This window comes from Amblyomma maculatum, chromosome 1 (assembly GCF_055883805.1).
Source record: "Amblyomma maculatum isolate TAMU_Amacu chromosome 1, ASM5588380v1, whole genome shotgun sequence".
Classification (NCBI taxonomy): domain Eukaryota; kingdom Metazoa; phylum Arthropoda; class Arachnida; order Ixodida; family Ixodidae; genus Amblyomma; species Amblyomma maculatum.
Genome location: NC_139344.1, coordinates 82,376,700 through 82,402,098, shown reverse-complemented (window position 1 = coordinate 82,402,098; position 25,399 = coordinate 82,376,700). Strand labels below are relative to the sequence as shown.

The window sequence follows — 25,399 nt, the reverse complement described above, 5'->3', positions numbered from 1 at the left end:
ATCAATCAAAGCGGTGCTTACCACAAACATCATATATCTGTGCATGGATTTTAAGGCAACTGCCCTTTTCTTCAAGGTTACCCTTAATTTGGAATTCAAAATCGAGGGTGTATAAATAGCAAGACTCTGCATTTAAGTTCTCTTCACAATGCTCTTCTTGCAGCGTGAACGTATTACCCTGATTGTACTTTTATCAAGTGCACCTATGTATGAACTGCATGCACTGCAATAAAAGTGTTTTGTTTTGCTGTCGCTCATGAAGAAGCTGTACTTTGTTGAGGGAAAGTCTATTTCTTGTGGAAGATGTGCCTCTACTAGCTTCAGCACATTCTCAGTTGTCTCCTTTGATGTACAGTGCCTCAGGCAATGGTCCATGACTTGTTGGTCAGTGGTGATCCATGATAAAGTGGTTGATCCTGTTGGAACACAACCAGAACCCAAAGAGTAGACAAAAATATTTGCCAAAATATTCATATAAATTATTTTTGATTTTTGATTTTTGTGCGAAAAAAAAACGCTACAGTTCACTTCGAAAATAAGTGCGCACAACAGTCTTGTATGTGGTTCGAATTCGCCATTGGCCCTTTACTGCTTTCACCTCAATAGCGCCCGCCCCCTAACCCCTTTCACCCGCCGAAACCACCGAAAAAATAGAGGGGGGAAGGGGAGGGGGGAGCGTTTTCCCTGCACGGCAATGAAAATTGAACAAGGCGACGACAGAATTTTCCCGCAAAAAAAAAAAAAAAGTAAATAGCGCAGTGCACATGGTTTTATTTTTTATTTCTTATCTCTGACCTCGCCGATCGAGCTTAGAAGCATGTATACGACGTCGGCGATCGAGAAGCTGCGTTGGGGGTTCTCTGTAGGCCGCAACCACTGAAGCAAGGTTATAGCAAAGTGATCAGTGCCCACCGCCGACATGGCTTGGCGCGCTATTTAATATATTGTCTATTTTCTTTTTTTCACTTCGGCGTCGACTTCCACTAGACAGCGGCCATGTGCTCTTTGGTCGCGCGCATCGTATGGCTCGATCGCGGCGGTCATGCGACGCCAGCCGTCAGCCTTTAGATATGTGTGTACCCGGTCGAGCCGGCGCCGTACAGGTTTTTGTTTATGTTTTTGGTAGTTGAGATTGGATTGTGATTTTGAACTGGCGTGTTTCAAGGGAGCGGGGAGATGCGGCGGGGGAGGGGGGGGGGGGGGGGGCTGCGGAATTGGCGCGGAAAAGTGAAATTAGGAATTTTACGGTGGTATATACTTTTTTTTTGCTATTGAATACCTGCGTCCCCTTCTTGGCATTACATACTGAAACGCTTATAGTTACAATGAACATGTGCATAAATGTAGGCAATTAATTACCTCCGCCGCGGCTGAGAGTGTTTTTCACGGTAACTTGTAAAAATGCTCGAAACACTCAGCATACTCAATTCTACATGCAAGACACCATTTATATTCAATTTAAATACGCAAAATGATACTCCTGGCGGGATGGAGATAGTAGCAGCATAGCTACAGAGGAACAGTAATTCAAGAATGAAATCCGCGGTTACCATGTCAGTTGGTGCCCCGCCGGGGTGGTGCAGTGGTAAGACGCCCGACTACTGTGCCGGAGTTCCCGGGTTCGAACCCGACCACGGCGGCTGCGTTTCGATGGAGGCGAAACGAAGTGGCGTCCGTGTGCTGTGCGATGTCAGCGCACGTTAAAGATCCCCAGGTGGTCGAAATTACTCCGTAGCCCTCCACTACGGCTCCCCTTTCTCTCTTTCTACTTTCACTCCCACCTTCCTCCCTTCCCTTACGGCGCGGTTCAGGTGTCCACAGAGGAAGTGTGACAGATACTGCGCCTTTCCCTTTCTGTGAACCAATTATTATTATTATGTCAGTTGGATGACGCTGTGACCCATTGGCATTCTCGCTGTGCTGACCGTGGTCGGGGAATGAGTTCCCAAGTGTGTCATCATCGCTCTCGGAGTCGCTGCCCGATTCTACCGTGTCAGCAGCCTCGTTCTCAATTTGTTCTTCCGCTTCAGTTTCAGTTTGGGCTTCGGATTGGTTCATCGTTGTTACTATGCGCCCTTCCGGCGTTTGTTCGTTACTTGACTTGTCTGGAGGTGTTCGTGCTGTCGTTTTATCTGCATCTGATGAGCTACTGGCAGCGCAGAAAGATTCACCAGTGACATCGCCTTCCTCCCGGCCCTGCTCGACAGCGTTCTTGTGGAGGCATCCGCTGGCAGAACTGCGCGTTTTTTTTAAAGCGATACTTTGACCTGAGCGGTACTTCACATTTCGGGTCCAATAAGTAGCGGTTATATTTTCTCATGTACGGCATTTTAGTCGCTTGAGCTTCTGAAAAAACATTGTCCTGTGACTATGAATACCTATGTGTATAAAGGAAATACCTACACGCACAGGAGCACATTAATGAGCTACCTTGTGTCGTACACTCTGCGCGCGAGAACGAATGCCGCATCTGAAAGTTCAGTGAACTTCAGACTGTGTATTAGCTTTTTTCTTCGTTTCTCAAGGCCACCCCCGCCTTGAAAGCGGCCGCTTGGTATCCGGCGCGCGCGAATCGAATATCACCGCGCGCACACATCCATTGTAACCCGACATCCACAGTCTGCCTCTGCCGATGCACGTCCGGCCAGTCGGCGCCGTACAGGTGCAATTTTTTTTCTGTGTGTGTTGCGTTTGAGACTTGACGCGCATTGGTTCGACCGTGGGAGCGAAGGGGGTGCGGGCTTCGTCCTCTAATCCAAGCCAGTTCGCTCTTGGCCGTTGCTCAGAGTTTGGTTGGGGCGTCTAGCTGGTTGCCTGCTGCTGTGCTTCTATAGGCTTCCAACAGAAAGCAATTAATGAACTGCGTGGCACGGTCCAGTTGTTGAACTGGAAGGAAGGCGAGGAGGCAGCACCTGCCAAAATAATTGACATCGGTAAGTAGTGGCGACTTTCCCCATCTTTGCGGTTACAGAGTCATTCTCCTTGCCGTGAACAATTTGTTCCAGGCAAGCCTCGCATACTAGAGCGCAGACGTGCCCAGCTGGCTTCTAAAGGAGACATAGAGGAGCTACAACAGAGCTCAACACCGCGCAGTGCTAATGACCAGGTAAGTGACCCGTAGCGCTGTTTTGTACTCGGTAAATTTAAAATTAAACTCTAGGAAGGAGAGGCACCATTTTTTAAAGGCTTTCTTAAAATTTAAACCACTGATTCTTCGCATTAATTACCAGTCATGGATTATGTTTCGAGAAATTGTAACGCAGCAAACAATTTGTAAGCTGATACATTAGCATTTCCAGCTTATTTGTTTGTTTTTTTTCTTGTATTTGATGAATACCAGGTCCAGTGCGGTATTAGGTTAAGCTGAGCCATAAAAGTGTTGTGTCTTATTACACGTGTTTTTTGCTGCTGCTTCTATTATTAGTGCTGCAGGGGAGTTTCATATTTTTTCTTGGTTTCATATTTTGCATCCAAAGTCATGTTCCCAGTGCGAGACGTCCAGAGAAGAAATTTGGGCTTTGAAACGCAGAATTGAAGAACTGGAGGATGTTCATGGTACTTCATATCTTCGTGGTGCTGTTAAGGGGTGTGACATTTAATGATCTATAGTTTCAGTTCATCCTGGTAGCCTAACAAGCTTGATAACTCACGCAATAACGTATGCAGCTCGTTCCGCAGAATTGATTGACAGTCATAGCTTCACAACCACATTGTAAACAGCGATTTGGGGGAGGGTCCAAATGAAGCCTAAATTAGTGAGGATGTTGCTCTAATGAAGGTACTTCAGGAAATAGTAATTAAAAAAATTGTATTTTGATCCCGAATTCAGACAATGGAAAGGAAACACACCACTCATATGCCCCCAAGGGCTGTCAGTACCAAGCGTGTTTTAATAAGGTGTATTCACACGACGGACCGAAACGCGAAGCGATCGACCACGTGACCCCCGATCTGCGGTCCGCCCGTTCGCGGCGAGCATTCAGCGCGAACCGCTCGCTGTTCGCGGACTGAAGCGAAGCAGTAGAAATCACTGACGTAGGGTTACGTCACACCGAATTGCAAGAGCGCTTCGCGATTCGGTCCGTCCTGTGATTAGAGGGGCCCCCAGAGAGCGCATATGATCCTTATGACTTACTAACGTGTGTTTTAGATTAATAGCTCTAAAATTAAAAAAAAAAAAAAACAATGGACGAAAACGTGGTTTAAAAGATTAGCGGAATGCAAAGGCGATGTTAAAGGCACTATTGCCTCTACACTTAAGGTGAAGCTTAAGCATCTTCCAAATTTAAATCAAATCAAACTTTATTGGTTACAGTTGTTACTTTTTGGCGGGTTATAAATCCACTCTTTTATAATAGAGTTTCAAGCGAATGAAAGTTTGGGCAGCACTGTAGAGTTGTGTCTGTGTCTGATTGATATTTTACAGCACAGCCCCATATGGTAGGCGAACGTAATTATGTTATTGAAAACATCTTGCAAAATATGCTGTTTTGCTTCACTACAGTTTTCTATACCTCTGCTGAACTACTGTTTTAGAGACGCGCAAGGTTCTACAGGAACTGAAAAAAATTGTTGAGGACCTCCACAAGGTTGACAAGAACTCAGTGCGGCCGTGCCCTCAGGTAAGGAAGGTCTTCACATCTTTGAGGTTGGAACAGTTTTTAAATGTGTAAGTCGGACAGTCTAGAGAAAGCCTGTATACCCTATATGCATATCTCTCTCACATGGCATGTTCCGTGGAGCTGGAGAGGGAGCCCTTCATAGCATCAGCCGATTTTCATGATTTCGCAACCAACCAACCATGATTTCGTGGTTAATCCTCTTGACACTAACATGTTATTGCAAGCGGGCAGCAAATGCAAGATGATTAACCAAGGCTTAACAAAATCGCGTGGTGTAAAATCATCCTTTGTGGGGCATATGAAAATTCATTCTTCGATTTTATTCGACTCTAGTACCTCACAGCAGCATGTGGCAATAGGCTTCTGCGGCTCACACTGTGTAGCGAAATATGTAACTGAAGCCTATTTCTCTGAAGAATCCCTCTTTCAATTCAGTAAGCTTGCTATATATCAGACATCACAGCTTACGAAGAGCAGTTAGGATGTGTTCTTGAAATATATACCATTCACCTAGTAATTAAGCGCTCAATCATCATCGAAAGTTCAAAGAAGCATGTATTTAAGCAGCTTAGCAAACAGTCATATGCTCTCCCACGTAAACGGAGCCAATTATGGGAAAAGAAAACTAAAATCCACAACTTAATGGTTAAATCGAGGCACTGCGCGTAGATGTAAATGTATTATATGCATACTATACAAAATACTTGCACTTATCTATACTTATTTTATTACTAGTAAACCTTTGTACTCATATGCTGAAGCACGACCTGAGACTTCAGCCAATGCATAGTGCTCATCAACACATATTGCCTTTAGGCAGTCTACTGCACACTGCAGCGAGTTTCTTCTTTGTTCCTTCAAGACATAAGAAAAGAAATATAAAAGCAATGCTTTAGATGAGGCACAGCCGATGCAACAAAGCATTCTTTTGGTCAGATTTCCTGGATAGAGTCAGAACCTTATTATGCCCCCAATTAGTGCAAAGAGCACAGACCTGCTTAGTTAGTTCCTTTAGTAAAGGAACATGCCGGACGTTTTAAGCAAATGGCACTGCCTGAACTGAAACAATATCTGGACACTTTAATCGCAATTACATCAAGATATACTGCCCTTTCCATCCCAAGTTTCTCCAAATAAGAACTAAGGAGGTCATGTGGGTATAGAAAAAGGTTTCTATGGATCATGATTGTGGTTTGAATGACAGTATGAAATTACATAGCACATGTGATAGTGTGAGTGCGAGGTGGCCCTTATCAAGAACTTATTTCAGTTTTCTTTGCTGCCGAAAGTATTGTGGAAAGATTACACCATTTCATTGCGACAAAATTCGGTTCTTGACTAAATGCTAATATTATTAGGCTATCAGCTCCAAAGAATCTTTGACTGTGTAGCACTGACGTGAAGAGCGCCACGTATACAGGCACTAACGCTAACACTTGAATTGTTTCCGACTAGAAGTAGTTAGTGTGTCCCAGTTATGTATTGTTTTAAACCCTCCTTTTACAATTTATGTTTTGAAATGCAACTGGATGTATGCATGCAAAGTATTAGCAGCAGCCTTATCTATATAACAGGTTACAAATATTTATGCTCGGGAAACTCCAACAGCTGTAAAAAATCTTGAGCAGGATTCAGAAATGCCCTTCAAATCATTGAATACCCTAGATGTAATGTTTTAAGACCTTTCAAGGTCCCTAAATTTTGATACACTGTTTAATTTTTTTGCAAAAAAAAAAAAGCCAGCTGCTTTATGTCTCAAAAGGCAAGCTGAGTGGCGACTAGCAGTGTCCCTCAGACAGAACAGCATAAGACATGCAGGAGCAGATATAGGGAAAACCCACAGTGATGTGGCACACACCAAGATCCATCAGGGTCTTTGTTTCCTGCCCTCTCTCTTTCTCTTTACGGTTTCCTTCCTGGTTTCCTGCCATTTTTACTGTTTTTTTATATACTGTTCATATTCAAGCAACCTGCTTTCAATAAATTGGTCTCATAGTGGATGCCGCTAGAGCATGTTGTTTGCTTCAGAAGTTTTCGAAGGTCCTTAATTCTGTTTTCCACTGTTCCCACTGAATTAAGTCATCCAGCGCAGGCGGCGTCACTGCATCAGTTTATCTTTCTGCTTGAAAGTTAGGGTGTATATATTTGTAACAAAACTGTATGCCAGGTGTATAACGTAGGTTTATTTCAGCATGAACAATGGTGGTTACAGCTGGCAGGTGAGACAAGAAGTGGGCAATCGATTTAAAGCAAACGCTGTGCCAAAATACTATTGGTAAAATATCACTGGAAAACGTGGAACATATCCCCAGTTAGTGGCATCTGGAAGCTAATATTGTACTGGAAGTTTTATTCGTACATGCAAACAATCTGGAAAAAGTGATCGGAAGTGCGCAGCAGAGAGCAGGCACATTTAAAATGCAGGCAATGGAGCTCGAGCTTGCGAATTTGTCCCAAAAAGAAATGCAAATATCCCTATACTATTCTGGGATACATCCAAGTAAGAATACCGAGATCCAGAGTGACATAACGATATATACGCATGTCTCTGCTAACAGCTGCCATAAGGCCAGACAGGAGGAAGCAGAGATGGAAAATTGGAAGAGGTAAATTGGAGCTAAGCAAAAATCGAATGATGCCTAATCCGTGTGATCCAGGTTTCTTTGCCTTTTGTTCTTAAAACTTTGAAGTTTTCAGAAAAGCTCAATTGTGCTGTGTTGTCTCAGGTAAAGTGCCTTCAGAAGCCCTGCCTGCAGCTGCAAGCCAGCTTGGTGGTTTGATGTTAGTTTAACACATTGCTGTATCAGGCTCTTATACAGTATAATGGAATGACTAAATGCCTCTGTGAACTAGGCTGAAATGAAGGCTATCCATTTGACCTCATGCCATTGAAGTCCATTCGGCTGGGAAGTGGTTGATCTCATAAAGGAGATGATGACCACTACAAGAACAGGAACTATTCAGTAATATCAGAGTTGCCACCTTTTTGTTGTACATGAAGCAACAAAGGCAGCGTGGCGCACCTAACCTGCTTATGGCTACGTGCTTACAGAATCGCGCTCGCGTTATCACATGAACACCCACTATAAAGCTTTAGTTTTCCCTTATTTGCTCAAAGGAAAATGAAGGTTTTATATAATCCTCTTATTTGTAAATAGCGATTCCACTTATAATTTGCAGGTTGCCTTTTCATGACTTCAAGTTAAATTTTCATTCCCAGGTGGACATTGGGGGCGGCGTGAAAGTAGAATAGACGGCTTTGGCCAGGCTGCGTGGCAGATGCCCAGGAGCCCCAGCCAAATTTGCGAGAGGGCTTTTGCGGCAGCTTTTCACACCGGAGGAACTCCGCGGCAAGTCTCTCTTTGGGCGTAAATCAAATGCCCATCCTGACGCAGTGATGAGGGAGTCTTTGGACCAAAAGAAAGTTGGTGCCATCATTGGTATGTCATTTCTTTGTCATCTAAATTACCAACTTCTGCATTTATTAAGTTTTTCTTCCATGCCTTATACTTGCGTGCATTTGCAATTGAACAGTTAGCTACGCGCACTTCACATAATTGAGCTTAAGCATGCTCGTATGTTGGCAGACCTTATTATTTTTAATCTGCATAGAATTGAAAGCCTTACAGTTCCCTCTGTCCTACACAGATGAAACAAACTCAGCGTTGTAGATGGTGGTCTGGTCTAATATTCTTATTTTGATTTTGTTAAGGGAGTTATTAGCTCCAGAATAAAGTGCTGATTTGAAATCTTGGAACAAAATGCCAAAAACAGGTACCTTTCTTGTGCTAAAGATGGCGCAAAAATATGAAGCTGTAAAGATATCGTAAAAGTAATTAAACAAAGAATTTGTGGAGTTAGTGTGGTCGGGCTGGTCGGTTTTGCATATTTAAGAAGAAATTAGCGCAAAAACGTGGACGGGGACAAAAGGAAAGAAAAAACACACGACGATTGACAAACGCTACTACAAATTGTTTATTAGGGTGTGTGCACACGCTAATAAACAGTTGGTAGTAGCGCTTGTCAATCGTCGTGCAATCTCGGGGAGAAATTATCTCTAAAAAGCTGTTTTGAATAAGGATTTCGATCTACACAGGGTGCATGATATGAGATTATCGTGTTTTCAGGTGTGGACTGCCTTCGAATTAAATTTTCACTGCAGGGACATGTATCTGTGAGATAGCTCATTTCTGCCGATTTTTCGCTACCTTCCTACCTCTCCTAGTATTTTTTGCTGATACTTAAAGGGGAGATACTACTCCTTTACACTGCGTAGTGAAAAGCAAAATTCATCTGCCTGGCATTTTGTGCAGTGAATGAACATTGAACTGTCACTGACGTGGAACCTCAGCTGCACTGAAATAAAAATTCTTCAGCACTGCAAAGAATCTAAAAAAAACAGACAGATATTTTGACTCAGTGAGAATTTATAACCCAAACAGCATTCGCAAAACGCTGACTAAGTGATTGCAGAGCTCAGTTAAAAAGGTATTGGTGGATGAACCAGCATATGGCTTAGTAGTGGTGATAAAACTTTATTTCCAGCGGATACAGACGAGCGACCCGAATGGCCACCCCCACTTAAACGATGGCCGCTATCCCTTGAGCAGCGGCGGCGTTTTCAGCCAGCTGGATGAGCTTTATCTATGTACCCCAGCTGTGGCTGAGCCTCCCAGTGATAAGAGTCGCGTATGAAGTGGCTCGCAGGTAGGGATTGTGGGCATTTCTAGATCATATGATTTTGATCGACTCTGGCATCAGAATTTTTGCATTTGTCTGAATAGAGTCCTTCCCAATATAGGCAACATAATTTTGGATTTGGATAGGTATTAGTTTGAAGTTTACGCCATGCTTTGGCATGGCGTTTGGAGAGCGTTTTGTCTGAGGGGGGGAATCTGAGTCTGGTAGACCTGTAATGCTGCAAGATTTCTCTATAAGAAAACAACCTGTCCTTGCCGGAGTTTAGAGTCGGTGGGCTGCATGACCCAGCTCGGCGGGACAGTTCTCGAACTAGGTTATGAGCCGCCTCATTACCAGCAAGAGAGGCATGAGCAGGCTGATTAGGCGAATGCGCCGTGAGGGCTGATAATTTTGCACAATACGCATTGCTTGACGGGAGAGTCTGCCCAACGTGTAATTACGTATCGCCAGTTTTGAGTCGCTGACTATGATTTCTGCCGAGGATCCCGCAATGGCTACAGCATTAGCTGCGTTTTCTGTATACCCTATATACATGTACATGATTGTACCATGTTCGGTGGTAACCACAGCGACCGTCTTTCCAAGCGACGAATCTGCTTAATTGACATGCACTACTGATGTATAATTAAGAAAACGTTTGGCCTGGCTCTCTCTGCACGACGTTTACTTGGAAATCTGGGTGCATGTTCTGAGGTATCGATGGAATGACCAAGGGCTCTCGTATATGTTTGGGAAGGTCAGTTGTCAGTCCGCCTTGTCATTCATAATTCACGCCTAGTGTGGACAGAATGCATATCTGCCAGTTGATGTGCCCTATGGCCGTTCGTATTGCGAGATGGTGACTGCTTCAATAATCTCACTTAGCATGTTATGAACATCGAGACCTAAGACTTTCTCGGTCGCTGTGTGAATGAGAAGCCCAACTGCTTGTTTGACGCATTTTCTTATTATGGCCTCCACTTTCTCTTTTTCAGCCGACTTTATATCTAAGTAAGGGCATATATAGGCTATGCGATTGATCACAAAGGTCTGTACTAAGCGGAGAGTATTCTTTTCCCTCAAGCCGGAGTGGCAGTTACTAATGCAACGGATGAGTCGCATAATTTACTGCGAGGTTCCTTGAAACATTTGAATTGCGTCACCATCGAAGCCGTTTTCTTGTAAGGTTAAGCTCAGGATTTTAATTTTTGGTACTCGAGGAATAGGGACTCCACGAATATTATAAGTTCGATGGCTGGTGGTGGTTTCGCAAGGAATCTGGTTTTGCAGAATATGATAAATTCAGACTTAGCTGGAGAGCATCGCAGTCCCCTGGGGTCCGCTACATTCCCTACGATATCACTTGCACGCTGGAGTCTCTCCTTGATTTGGGCATCACTTCCCTTTGCGGTCCATAAGGTAATGTCATCCTCATACAGGCTGTGATGGAGCTATGGGACCTGCGCTAAATGTTGTGGAAGTTTGAGCATTGCGATAATAAAGAGAAAGAGCGAGAGGACCAATCCTTGTGGAGTGCACTGTGAGTGGCAGCAAGTGTTGCATACATGACAGGTCCACTGGATGATTTACGATGCAATAAACTTAATAAACAAATTGAAGGCATCAAAATCTTAGTGCTTATAATTTTATCTTGTGATTATCATTGCATCTAAATAAGAGAAGCCTTAACAGTGGACTTCTTGCTGCAAACAAACTGCACAATAGTTATGAATCTAGTTGAAGCTTTCTGGTGACAATCTGTATTTAGAATTATTATCAGCATGCACATACATCATAGAGGCAGTGAAATGTGCGAAGTTAATTTATACTGTGTCAAATTTCTGACATCTATGTGTGTTAATTTTTGCAGGCTACACAATTCAAGAGTTCAACGCGGACCCAATCCGCCTTAAGAGCAGCCTCTCATCGTTGCTCTCGAGAGAGGTGAAATAGAGGCTGGCCCACTACCCGAATGCCCCTCTCCCACCATTGCTTGCATGCAAATAAAGCAATAAAGTAAGGTTGCATGAACAACTTTTGTATGTCTTTGCATGTTTTGCAGCACAGATCACATTCACTAACATGCACAATTGAAACTTCTTCAATAGCTCCACTGCAGGCTCTATGAGAAAGGCTAGAAGAAAGTCTGCTGGGTCACTTCAGAGTTGGAACAACGCTCTGCAATAAGCAGTTAATTATTTGAGCTTATTAGGTAGTAATTGTCGAAGGAATTATTGAAGACACTCATTACAGTAGCTCTATAGCAATACTGTTTTCTGCTTCTGTGAGAATGTAGTGGTCAATTAGTTATTCGAACTCATTAAACCGTAATTATAGAACGTCAGTAATTAATCTAAGCTCTAATGAGGAAAAATATAAGAGTCTAATGAATCTTTTGAAATTGCAAAAGATGCTCACTCCTATATTTCTATAGCAGTACCTCTTTTGTGTTCCTGTAAGAATGTGGTCGCAAAAGAGTTACTGGAACTCAATATACAGTAATTATAGAAAGTCAATAATCACTATATATGTTTTATTGGGAAAAAATTAAATGAACATCTATTGGATATCTTTAAAGATTTGTAAAAGACACTCACTATTGTGTTTCTATAGGAGCTCGTCTTTTGTGTTTTTATAAGAATGTGGTAACCATAGTTATTGGAACTCATTAGAAAATAATTATACAATTTCAATAATTACTCTATAGGCTCTAGTGAAAAAAAAACTAAATAAGGTTCTATTGGATCTCTTTAAGGAGGTGCTAAATACACTCACTATTGTATTTCTATAGCAGTACATATTTTGGGTTTCTATAAGAATGCGGTGGCCAAATAGTTACTGGAACTCATTAAACAGTAATTATAGAAAATCAATAATTACTTTATAAGCTCTATTGAGGGAAACTAAAAGAGAATCTATTGAATCTCTTTAAAGAGTTGCAAATGACCTTCACTATTGTGTTTCTATAGGAATATGTCTTCTGTGTTTCAGTAAGAATGCGGTAGCTAAATAGTTATTGAAACTCATTAGGTCGTAATTATAGAAAATCAATATTTATTTTATAGTCTCTATTGAGTGAAACTAAAACAGAATCTATTGGATCTCCTTAAAGAGTTGCAAAAGACTCTCACTATTGTATTTCTATAGAAACACGTATTCTGTGTTTCAATAAGAATGCGGTGGCCAAATAGTTATTGGAACTCATTAGGCAGTAATTATAAAAAATCAATAATTACTTTATAGTCTTTATTGAGGGAAACTAAAAGAGAATCTATTGGATCTCTTTAAAGAGTTGCAAAAGGCCCTCACTATTGTATTTCTATAGGAGCACGTCTTTTGTGTTTCAGTAAGAATGCGGTGGCCAAATAGTTATTGGAACTCATTAGGCAGTAATTATAGAAAATCTATGATTACTTTATAGTCTCTATTGAGAAAAATTAAAAGAGCATCTATTGAATCTCTCTAAAGAGTTGCAAAAGACATTCACTATTGTATTTCTATAGCAGTACGTCTTTTGTGGTTGTGTAAGAATGCGGTGGCCAAATGGTTATTCAAACTCATTTAACATATTGCATACACAGTTAAAAGGAATACAATACATTCTAATGAGAAAACTGAAAAGAGATTCTAAACCAACACATTACACATTTTTGTAAGGGATATGTGGTCTTCATGCCGCAGCACAAATTAAAAAAAATGAAAATGCACACACAAGTTTTACACAAACAGATAGAACACAAAAGAAGAAATAAATAGCACATTAAATGAAACTGAGACGAAAAGTTTCAAGGAAAGAAAGAAATCAATGAGTAGCATATCTTATATACACAGTGGGAAAATTGTTGAGCACATCACGAAGAAAGAAAAAAAAAAACGATAGATAGAGAGAAAAAAAAACAACAACAAATAACTGACATTGATTATAGTGATTTAGAAATATATATACAATAAACAACCATTGAGGGCGTAACAAGTGCGTGGTACTTGAAACACAGGCTAGAAATACAGGAAAATACAATAAAGAAATAGAATTGAACGCGGGACAGTAGGATTCGAATATAAAGTTTAAAAGTCAAAATATAAATGGAATATAGAAACGGACAAAAAGTAGTTCAAGATACAGACAGCATTGAACAGGAGAAAAAGTAAGAAGTGCAGTAAATACAATATTTTAGGCTAGAAAGTGGGAGTTACAATAATAATAATATAAAAAAATAATAATAATAATAATAATAATAATAATTAGTTCACAGGAAGGGAAAGACGCAGTATCAGTCACTCTTGTTCCTGTAGACACCTGAACCGCGCCATAAGGGAAAGGAGGGAGGTGGGAGTGAAAATGGAAAGAGGAAAGAGGATCCGTAGTGGAGGATGACGGAGTAATTTCGACACCTGGGGATCTTTAAAGTGCGCTGACATCGCACAGCACACGGATGCCTCTTCGTTTCGCCTCCATCGAAACGGAGCCGCTGCGGTAGTGATCGAACCCTGGTACTCCCGCACAGTAGTCGGGCGTCTTACCTCTGCACCACCGCGGCAGGGCGACATTATTGGGACCGTTACGATATCGAATATAGTGCTGGTGACAAAGATACCGTGGGTATTGCTGTGCCGTTCATACCGAAGCCGCCAACGGTCTTGAACAGAAACTGCTCTATGTCTTCGAGAGCAGACGACAGCTGACATGAGCGGAGTTCTTCCCTGAGAGGCTTCGGCAGAGCGGTAATGGTGAAGCGCAAAAACAGGCTTTTCAAGTTTGGGCTCTATGACGCACTGGCAACACACGGTGCTCTGACGCAAAGCCTTTGGCGGTATGCTTGGGAATCACGGGTAACAGCGCAGACATCAGACGTACTACGTACATAGAAACAGGTGCTCTCAGGCTCCGCCATGCAGAGAAGTGCAGCCATTAAGATGATTCGAACTCGCGGGGCAATACATTTCGCCCATAGATCACTCTTTCCCTCCTCCGTCGGTGCCGAGAAAGCAGGGGAAATCCATGACGTATTTTCGTCAGAAACTAAAGCAACTGAAACGGAAGCGCAACCGCTTATTCTGACCGGTTGGGCTAGGCTATTAATCAAGGCACCGCAACGCTGCGTTTGAAGTTTGCCGTTCCATTTGGCGTATTGATTTATTTTCCCTTATTTCCCAGTAACTAAACCAGCAAATCCGGTGCACGTATACGGCGGCAGCCATGGTTCTACCCGGAAGCGCTCGCAATGCATCATCAGGGCACATGGCGGAAACTTAGACCACCTCGCCTGTGTCCTCTTTCGACCATAATTTCTGGCGGTTGAACAATCCCCGACCAGCAGCAGTAGCGAAACATGCTTAGTACTGGTTTCAAACAAGAAGGAAATAGGTACTGGCTGTTTGGTTTATATGATTTAACGTCCCAAAACAACTCAGGCTATGACCGATGCCGTAGTGGATGGCTCCCGGTAATTTCCACTATCTGGGGTTTCTTAACGTGCATTGACATCGCAGAGATCCTTGCATTTCTCCTCGATAGAAATGCGGCCCCCTTGGCGGGGAGCGAACCCGCGTCCTTGAGATAAGAAGTAGAGCACGCTAACCACTGAGCCGCCGTGGCGAGGAAAGAAATCAGTTGGGCCGTTACACTATAGTACCAGTGTTTCTGATGGGAAAACCCGTGGGTATACCGTCATGCAATCGTCTTCGGAAAAAGTTTGCGAAGTGATAGTGTGCCGAACATGAGTGGCGCGACCACTACGCTTCTGGACGACTTTATTTATACGTAAAAGAGCACTGATGCGCGTAAGTGCGGGAAATTTTGCGCTGCACCATCTAATTTAAGGTAGTAATCAACGCGCTATATATGGTAGCTGAAGGACTGCGCCGCACCTTCTCCCCAGGCGTGGACGCTTCCTCTCAAATTTATCTCGTGCTTGCCGCCGTTGGTTTCGTTCAAGAGCCCGTTATCGCTTGTGCTCGCGCTTCTCAGAACTTTGAACGGTCCGAGAGCAAACGGTAATCTACAGCGAAATCGGCGAGAGCGTGACGTAGAGGGAGCGAATGTGTCCTTCCGCACTTTAACTTGAAAGGGTCATGCTCCAGGTCGGAGGAAATCTTGTCATCATTGGAAAATTAATTCCCACTCGCCAACAATGGGAATCAAACCAAGCACTTCCGGAATACGAGACGGAAGGTGCGAGGGGTGGGGGCGTGAGCTCACTATCGCTGTGGGAGAGAAAAAAAAAGTTGTTATAAATGCCGGCACTTCTTTGCCTCATGATTCGAATCTTCAACGCAGCTTCTCAAGCTAAAGCTAGACCGGCAACATGTGTGAGCCGTATATACGACAGCGAGGGAAAATTCGGCACTGAGACACGGCGCATGCTTTCAATTGCTTATGGGGTTATTCAGGAAAAGCACAACACTTTAGCAAATATCATCATTACCTAAATTAATTAGGACGGAGGCGGTATTTAGAATGACAAAATGCTTTCTTTTTTTTTTTTTTTTTTGATAAAGGCTGTGCTAATTCAAGTTCCTCAGTTATGCAGGCCGAACGCAGCAGCGAACTATGCAAAGGAACGGCGCGCGTCCAAGCTGCTACGTTTTACGCGGTTATCCAGAAATAGGCTATATATACTGTGTCTGACGGCTTGTGAGCCAACAGCGCACCTCGGTACCAATGAAGTACCCGCAGTGCTGACCAAAACACCCCTTTCGGCAAGTACACTTAAAAGTCCCAGCTGTCGTAATGGGGTTCCTCGCGCCACCATTATGGTTCAGGACGCAATGGTACTCTTTCTATTTGTCGGATTATATTAGGGATGCTGCCACTGATGAAGTAAATTTATAATAATTAAGAGTGACGGCGGAAAATATTGATGAAAATATGGCCTTAAGGCTATGACGCGGCAGGGTTAAAGGCTGGCCCGCGCCAGCTTTGCGGATTCTCGTTCGCGTCCGTTCACTTCACTACTCACTTAATCAGTTCAGTTCAGTTCAGGCGTTCAGTCGTGTCCGACTCTTCGTGACCCTATGGACCATGTCACGCCACGCTTTCCGGTCTCTCACTATCTTCTTAACATCACATAGCTTCATCTGCAATGCCTCGAGAATGCCATCTAACCATCGCGTTCGCTGCCTACCCCTTCTCCGGCGACCCTCAACCTTTCCCAACATCAAATCTTTCTCCAGCGACTCCTCTCTTCTCATCAGATGACCAAAGTAGCTGAGCTTTAACTTTAGAATTTGACCCTCCAATGAGCAGTCAGGGTTTATGGTCGACAATATCGACTGATTTGATCTTCTGGCAGTCCAAGGAACTCTTAAGAGTCTTCGCCAGCACCACAATTCAAACGCGTCAATTCTTCGGCGGTCAGCCTTTTTCACAGTCCAACTCTCGCATCCATACATCACAACTGGAAAGACCATAGCACGGGTTATACGAATCTTGGTTGGCAGACTAATGTCTCTGCTCTTTACTAGGCGGTCAAGGCTAACCATTGCTCTCTTTCCCAGAAGCAGGCGTCTCCTAATTTCATGGCTGCAGTCTCCTTCCGAGGTAATCTTGGCGCCCAAGAACAGAAAATCTGTCACAGCTTCCACTCACTTAATCAGCAACTATTTATTTGCGCCCTTCTTATCCCACACATTATCATTAGCACACTGTCATACGATGCCACTTTATGTAAGCGACCATCGGCATAAATATAATAGTAGGCCGTACGAACGCGCCTGCGTTGCATAGAGGCAGCTTGTCTAACACGGGACCGAAGGGTCCTGGAAGAATGAATTATTACGATCTCGACCTCCCATCTGAAAGGCCAAGCCTGAGTTGGCAACGCCTGTCAACTCGGCCATGTCGTGTGGTATCGTGATGTCACATGACCCCACGACCAATCACCTGCCAACTACAACAGCTTAAACAACGGTCACAATAACATGGGTGTACTCTCCTGCATAGCCGAAGAGGCAAAGGATATAGATCTAACTCAAAACTTGCAGAATTCCTTTAAGTAGGACTGGAGCAGAACGTATACGCCTCAACGTTGGAGAGAACCGACACGCGAGCGGAGTTTTGTCGGTGCTAGAAATGACGGTCAGGAGAGCTCCCAAAGTTCCCGACAGAGGCAGATGTGCCTGTTTTGTTCGTGTTTGTTGGGTACAGGCTTGGGACCTAAGCGCCCCTGAAGAAACAGTGGGGCCGAATTGTATTCCCGCTATACTAGCGGGCAATTGGGCACAGTTCCTGCTGACCAGGTTGACACTTTCGCGGCGTAAAGAGTACGAAATCCTAAAGAAAGGAGTGCTAGAGAGGCTGAAAGTCTCCGCATGCAGGCTAATATCGCAGGAGGTTCCTAGCGTCGAAGAAACGTCATAATGAAGGCAGGATGGCTTTCTGGACTCTCCCGCAGAGTTATTCGAATTTCTATGCCAAAGAAAGAGGGGTCAAAACATTTGAGAGGCTGGTTTATATGCCGGTGGCAGACCAACTAAAGAACACACTATTTGAAGACGCTCTTCAATATGTAACTTTACAGGAGGGTGATGGGTGGAAGAAAACGTCGACGTTGGCGTCATTCCTGCACGCGATTGAAGAAGCGCGGGGAAAAAATAGCGCCGTGAAAAAGCGGAGCAGAGAAAGGGGTTCCTGGCACAATTTTTGAGCTAGATTTCTATGTTGTTTTGCCCTTTGTTCAACTTGTTGTAAATATGTGCATTCCTGTATAAAGGTTCAGATTATTTTCCCTCATGTCCGTTGGTGCGAGATCCCGCCTATCGTACCGTCTCAGACGATGGGGCACCCACGGTGCTGCCGCAGAACACAAAGAACCTTAACTGGGGTGTGAAAGAAATGAACGAGAGAAAAAGATTAACTCGCTCGTTTGAAAAGTATCGGCTGGAAAGCGGAGCGTTATAAGCGGCGTACCAGCGTTTTTTTAAGGATGAATTCCAATCGCAGAACCAGAGCGGTTCGCATGCTCTTCGACAAAGCGCCTGAAACCGGCGGAGAGCGTGCATTCCGATTCTGCGTTTGAGACACTCGTGCTCCGGGCAGAGCAAGTAGGTGGCGCTCGCGAACTGGCAGAGGAAAAATCTGACATCTCTTGCGGTTGCCTAGCTGGGCTTCGTGTACGCATGTCTTTTTTTAAAACCTGTAAAGGACCAACGTCGTTCCCACCACTTCTTAAAATGCTGACATCCACAGTCAGCATTTATTTCGTTCCAGTTCACACAGCCGAACACATGCGCACATGGCAAGAGTTATTTGGCACTATTTCGAAAAAAAAAAACAATGTCGAGGTTCATAGTAGAGCAAAGACCCCTCCGGGGTGGCGCAGTGGCTACGACGCCCGACTACTGTTCCCAAGAATTCGGGATCGAATCCTGGCCTCCGCGGCCGCTTTTCGGTGGAGGCGAAAAGCAAGGCGTCCGTATGCTGTTCGATGTAAATGAGAATTAAAGAACCCCGGGTGGCCGAAATTTACTGAGTCGTTCACTACGGCGTCGCTCATAGCCCGAGTCGCTTTTGGACGTTAAACCCCACAACTCAAACAGTAGGGCAAAGCAGAGCAGTAATTGAATAACCTCAAGTGTACGAAATCCAATGGCATAGAGTATCGTGCATAGTCTTGCAGTCTCTCTCCGAGCAGAGGCTGCTCTCCGACTCGCTGTCCCCAAGAGAGAGAGAGAGAGAGAGAGAGCCATTTCTCAGCGGGAATCTGCACCCATATATCGGCGTCAAGTACTGATCGTCTGCTACAAAGCGCAGAGGGCAGAGCCGGCGCTTCGACGACGACAAGCTGCCGGAAGTGGACACAACCGCTGAAGGAATATGTCACGCAAACTTCCGGTTGGCTGTGCCGATTTCGACGGAGCATTCTTGACTGCTCCACGAGCGACCTTGCCTCATCGATTCCTCCCCATCTGCGTTTGGAAGACGCGATCCGCGTTTCGGATCTGCGTTTAAAATGCAGGTGTTCAGAAGAGAGCAGAAAACGTTACTCTGGAAGTTCTCCGCTCTGCGATTGAATTCACATTTAGATTACTTGAAATTTGTGTCATAGACCATGAAAGTTCTTGTACAACGGTCGAACTTCAAAACTATGAGGTCTGCTAGGCGATGCCATCCCGCTCTCACTTTATAATGCACGTTTACATAATGCAAGCACGATAGCCACAGTCGCAAGAGCTTCGGCTTAAAACGCTGCATTCTCTAGCCTCTAGTCGTCAATTTTAACGCGATAGGCTTCGTTCTCCAGGAAATCCAAGTTGGCGTCGGCGTTGTGGGAGAAAAATCATGGGCATGTCTCTGGCAAGTAATAGACGGTTGGTGACATTCAACGAGTGACAAGTAACAGTTATTAAACGAGTAGCAAGGCGCATGCACGCAAGCGAGGGCCAGCAATGGCGCCGTAGACTGGCGTCATTAACGCTTTCGCGTCATAACCCCAAACACAGACCCTAAGTGTCCCTTCAGATTTGTACTGATTTGATTTGGTTTATAGGGTTTAACGTCCTAAAGCGACTCGGGCTATGAGGCACGCCGTCGTGGAGGCCTCCTGAAAATTTAACCACTTGGGGTTCTTTACACTGCTCTGATATCGCACAGTACACGTGCGCTTTGCTTTTCGCCTCCACCGAAAAGTGGCCGCCATGGCCGGGGTTCGATCCTGCGTCCTCGGATTCAGCAGTATAGAGTGCCCTAAAATTTGAGCCACCGCAATGGAGGCTATTTTTATTAACCATTCGGTACGTTAAACATGATTACAGAATTATGATCAATTGTACAAACAGGAAGCGACAACGTCGGCATGGAATAGAGACCACTTATAAGAGCTGCAGTTGCAATGTTATTACGAAGAAGGGTGGCACTGCCGTCGAAAAAGTGCGATGGCGCTGCGTATCAAAAAGACTGAACATGGCTGCTGCACTTTAGAATGATGGCCTGTAGGGCGAGTTGGATCATGACTTGAACACCATTCGAAAACTACTTCTTTGCATCGTAGTGCTTTTCAAGCTGCGCCACTTGCTTGTATATTTGTCATAGCAACCTATAGGCGCCAAATACAAACACTTTGCCATGGTCAAAAGCTGGTGCCTCCCACAAGCGCAAATACTGATGACCGTTTCTCAGTCGCCACCCCGTAATTGAAACTGAACAGGGAGACTCTGGGAAAAAAATCAATACGAAAATGTGGCGCTGAAATGAGCTGTTGATCGCGGGCCATCTTCGGTATTATAGATTTTCAAGGTTTACATAATTTATATAATTACGTCCGTGAATGGGTTCGCCGATATTTACTGCAGAATAAAACGGCAGCAAGTTCCTAAACTTTTTCTATTTTTGCTTTGTTGGGCGCGTTGTACGGCTCCCAAACAATTACTCCCGTAAAGGGGAGTCTTGGCTAGAATGCCAATCAGTGTGCCTGCACGTGTGCTCTCTCGGGAAAGCATGAAAAGCGGGAGCACAAGCGTTGTGGCGACGAAGGAAGGGCAGCGTTGAAATCGAAACTGCTGCGCATGATTGAAGGTCAAACAAATGGTAGCGATCTTTGAATCTTGATTACTAATCGCATGTTACTGCCCTAGCTAAACTGGTCTGGTGATGAGCTTTGTTTCCGCACACAGACGAAGCGCATTTGCACTTCGTATAGCTTCCTCGCAGCATTTTACAAGTTTGCTGAGAATTGCTGACGATGAGGCGTCCGATCCGAGGTGGTAGAGGCCTCGGTGACCTTATCATGTGAAGCACGTGGATGGGAGGGAGCGTACCAGTCATAAATAAGGGGGTGATGCTCTTGACCACCGCACGGCGCGCCGCTGGCCGTAGTGACTATACTGCGAGCACGTCGACCTACCATTAGTTACCGTCAACACTTCAACCGCGATCAGTGACATCGCGCCCTTAATCAACTTCCAAGTAGCCAGAGCGTCGGGGCGGAGCACGCGACCTTGCTCGATAGCTTTAATAGTGCCGTGATAGGGTTGTCCTTAAGAATACCGGCATCCATAACAATTTTTTTAAAGGAATAAAAGCCTCTTTCAGGCTTTGCATTTTTTTAACTTAATCTGCGAAGTCACCTCACTACAAACTTCGGATAAAATTATCTCGAAGGACCTGGAAGGCTGTAAATTGACTTTTTGTTGGTGGTTTCAGGTGTTCCAAAGGGAAGTGTCTTGGGCCCCCTTTTATTTTTGAAATTTGTAAATGATCTTCCAAAATCTATCCCAGTTCCAATAAGATTATTCACTCATGATTGTGTTGCGTACAAAGCAATTAAGACCCCAGCTGACAGAGAAGAACTGAACGCCAATCTACAGGACATAGAATCAGTGCGCTGATCGAGAGCCAAATGGTGCTAAACTCAAAAATATCCCTAAGTTACTAGGAATAGAAATATTGCAGGTAAGCTTTCCAATACAGTACAATAAAATAGGTATCTTGGTTTAATTTTAATTTCTGACCTAGGCTGGAGCACGCAGATATAAAAGATAGAACACATATAACACCCAGAGATAACAGGGTAATTTGAAGGCTGAGTCGTTAAATTCGCCGTGCGAACCGCAATATAAAAATACTCAAAACACCCTGGAAGACATGTAACTGAATATGGGAGATATGACTTGGGAGCCGTATACATAGCGTCCAACAAAGCAAAAAATAAAAACGTTCAGAAACTCGCTTCTGTTTTCATCTGCAATAAATATCGCCGAACCGATTCACCAACCGAGCTATGTAAATTACCACACCTTGAAAGTTGTGGGCTTCTCGCCCACCGCATGACACCCTGCGCAGATAAACCTGTGCGCCGCGCGCTCTCGCGCACTCTTCTTATTATTATTTTTTTTTTTTCACCAGGCTGAGTGCACACGGTGCGCCCCAGTGGCCATCGCCTAGCTGTTGCGTTGTGTCTGATTAATCGCGGCGGCCAAGCTTGATAAGCGCGGGGTAACCAGCCGCAAGGGGGGATTTTCCGGAGGAATGTGGCTGCTTGGAACGCTACTGGTGAGCACCGTTTTTTGGACGGCCCGTCGCAGCCCGCTGCGACGTTCTCGGACCAGGTTGGGGTTTTTTCGCCCATCCTGGCCCTGCAGCGGAGGTGCACCGGTGACGGAGACAGCTGCGGTACCCGGCGTGAGCGTCTGCTTCAACCGCCGCCCGTCTTTGTGCCGTGCAGTTAGGCATTGTTAGCGTGAAGCTTCTCTTCTAGGCAACCGGATCCGCCTTGCAAGCGCCACTGAGGGCATTATTTTTCTATTCCTTTCACTGGAATACCCATGTAGCACCTTCTTGTTTTCTTTAGTTCAGGAATAGACTCGTGTTTTATCCTGAATGTTCTTGGCGTTTTACTCGTCGGGTGAGAGCACGGGTCACGAAACCCAATTCAAGAAGGCGTTGCCTTCAAAGTCTATCATACCGAACTAAGATATAAAGGCTGAAGTTTCTTTTCCTTTTAATTGGTGGTAACATTAAGGTTAATACATTACACTATTTTGCAACACACTATAATGAGATTTCAAGACATCGCCACAGTCTTGTGCTGCTTTCTCATAATGACTGTTTTAAGTACAGCTTTTTTCCTGGAGTTATTAAACAATGAAACAACCATGCTGCTTGACCCCGTGGTCAAAAATGGTTAAATGGTTTCGTCGATGCTTTTATTCGAAGCTTGAAAGCATACCTGTATTTCTCATTTACTGTTAGATTTTTGTTGCTTTCTGTCCAGTGCATTTCCTGGTGTTTCGTGTCGGATTTCACAGTTGTGGACTGCAGTATTCCTCCTATTTAATGTGCATTTATCGAATATTTCCACTCTTGTCGAATGATCACCAGCATCTTTATAACCATGCTCGACTGCAGTCGTATCCATTCCATTCTATTTTATTCTTGCTATCCGCCCGTCTTCTCACCGATTCCAGCGACAACCAAGACATGAAACAATTAATGGGTACGAAGATGGGGTAACTGAAGCTAAAATGAAAAATAGTGCACCATGCACGCCCATTCGAAACGGATTACAAATACGTCATACGACCCCGCAGTATAAGGCTCATGATTTCAGCGGCATCTATGCACAAGATTCTTCGCGTTTGAAGTGTGCCTGTTTGTCACGTCTGCTCAATGATGGGACATAAGAAACAGTGCCGCGTATTTACACAAGCCCATCTAGTTCAGTCGCCTATCACTTCTTTAGGCTGGGTGCCTGATCATACCAGTCCTGTAATGCTCGTTCCAGCGTCCCATGACACTGCTACCAACCACACCCTGTTTCCATACGCTCTCTGCATTGATGACAACGGAACATTCACGCAATGACGCCTAGTGGCTCTCTCATATATATATATATATATATATATATATATATATATATATATATATATATATATATATATATATATATATATATATATATATATATATATATATATATATATATCTGTGTGTGTGTTACCACATCTCTCGCAAAATCTTCCAACCATGCCGGCGAGCAACGTTGGGAAGGAAAAAAAAACTAATAGTAATACATTAATACACAATGCTGCTCTGCGGTCACTCACTCCTGACTCAGAAAAGGTGGAAGGCTGGCATCGACGAATACAATAAACACACAAGAGGTAGAGGTGTTTTCGATACGATTTTGTTAATCTCTCGCTATTGACTTTGAAGACAGAGACACCTTCTGTGTCTTAATTGAATGCTACTTATAAACGTCCGCTAAATATTTCTTGCACACTTCGAACGCGTAGTCCCCTTCCTTGTGATTCCATGCACCCACAAACGATGTGACATGTACAATGGAGCATATTAGGAATCCGTACCGCAAGGGCTCGTGCTAAACGGCTTCTTGACAGCTTTTTCTGTCGATTTACCCCACCCAATCTCAGCCTTCGATGCCGATAGTGCCACGAAAATTAACCGCTACAATTGGCCGACTTATTGGAAATGTTCGTGCATCTTGAAAAGAAAAAGTGGCCGGATCAATGAACCACAACCGGGCTTTGATTGTTTGCGTTCCCCGTTCTACACCGGCCCGCAGCGCGCGAGAAGGATAAAAGAATCCCCAGATATTGGGGGCATTGTGTTCAGAGGGTATATGAGCCTCTTTAATGAAAAGCCCAATCTTGAACCCGGAAGTATCGTTAATTGAGCAAATTAAGTATTAGCGGCCTAGTTATAAAGCAGTATAAATTTCCAAAATATTTGCTGCTAAAGACTGCACATCACATGCTTACGATACTTACTTGGGGTAATCAGTGCCCAGAGAACTTATTTATTACACAGTCCCGTAACGAGAGCAGCTGACGAAGCCTCCATCATCAGCGAACCTAATTACGAAAATAAAGGGTTGCAACCGAGCGTTCGAAAGAGGGCAGCCTACTAATGATCGGCGAGCAGTGTCGCATCGGTCGGCTACCGCTGACAGCGATCAGCACGTAACGAAAAAAAGAAAAAGAAATATTTTATTCGCTATATATAAAAACGAAGGACATTCAAGCCAACTGATGTTATCGACACCCATCACCAGAGGTGGGCATTTGACCTCAAAAACCTCGACCTCACCTCAAACTCAAAAAATATTTGGCGACCTCACTCAACCTCAACCTCATCAATTGAGGTTGAGGTCCCCCAGGCGACCTCACCTCACTTTTCAGGTGACCATTGGCGACATCACTCAACCTCACCTCAAACTCAAAATGTGAGGTTGAGGTCAGGCACTCGACCTCAAAAAAAAAATAATAATAATCATTGAATTAAACCGTAACTTAAAGCAAATATACACTTCTCGGTAATCCTAGGGTATATAGGCTAGCCAGAATTTTGTCGTATGAAGGCTGTATTTTGCTCCTAATTTTATATAACAATTATTATCCCGGATAAAAGCAGAAAAACTCCGGACACTACATGTCCAACTCTGCACTAAAGTGGCAATCCTCTCCCCCTCCTCGCCTATCCTTTTGTGGTCGGTTTCAATCTAAAGCCTACATGGGTACCACGTTAATACGCATACGCCCATAATGCAATACAAAGAGTTTATCCCATCTGACCCACGTGAATAAGATTCGTATTAGAAATAAAACAAGCCAGTTCTTACTATAAACTGAAAAGACAAATG

The 25,399-nt window shown here is 44.1% G+C and overlaps 1 pseudogene across 1 annotated transcript; it reads left to right on the top strand.

Moving 5' to 3' along the window:
- The first annotated feature begins 366 nt into the window (after positions 1-366).
- On the top strand, positions 367-11,289 carry LOC146202967 (uncharacterized; annotated as a pseudogene). The gene is made up of 7 exons (XR_014706754.1): positions 367-384; positions 2,846-2,933; positions 3,006-3,106; positions 3,477-3,555; positions 4,537-4,622; positions 7,843-8,062; positions 11,173-11,289. The product of XR_014706754.1 is annotated as an uncharacterized LOC146202967 (transcript).
- The last annotated feature ends 14,110 nt before the right edge of the window (positions 11,290-25,399 follow it).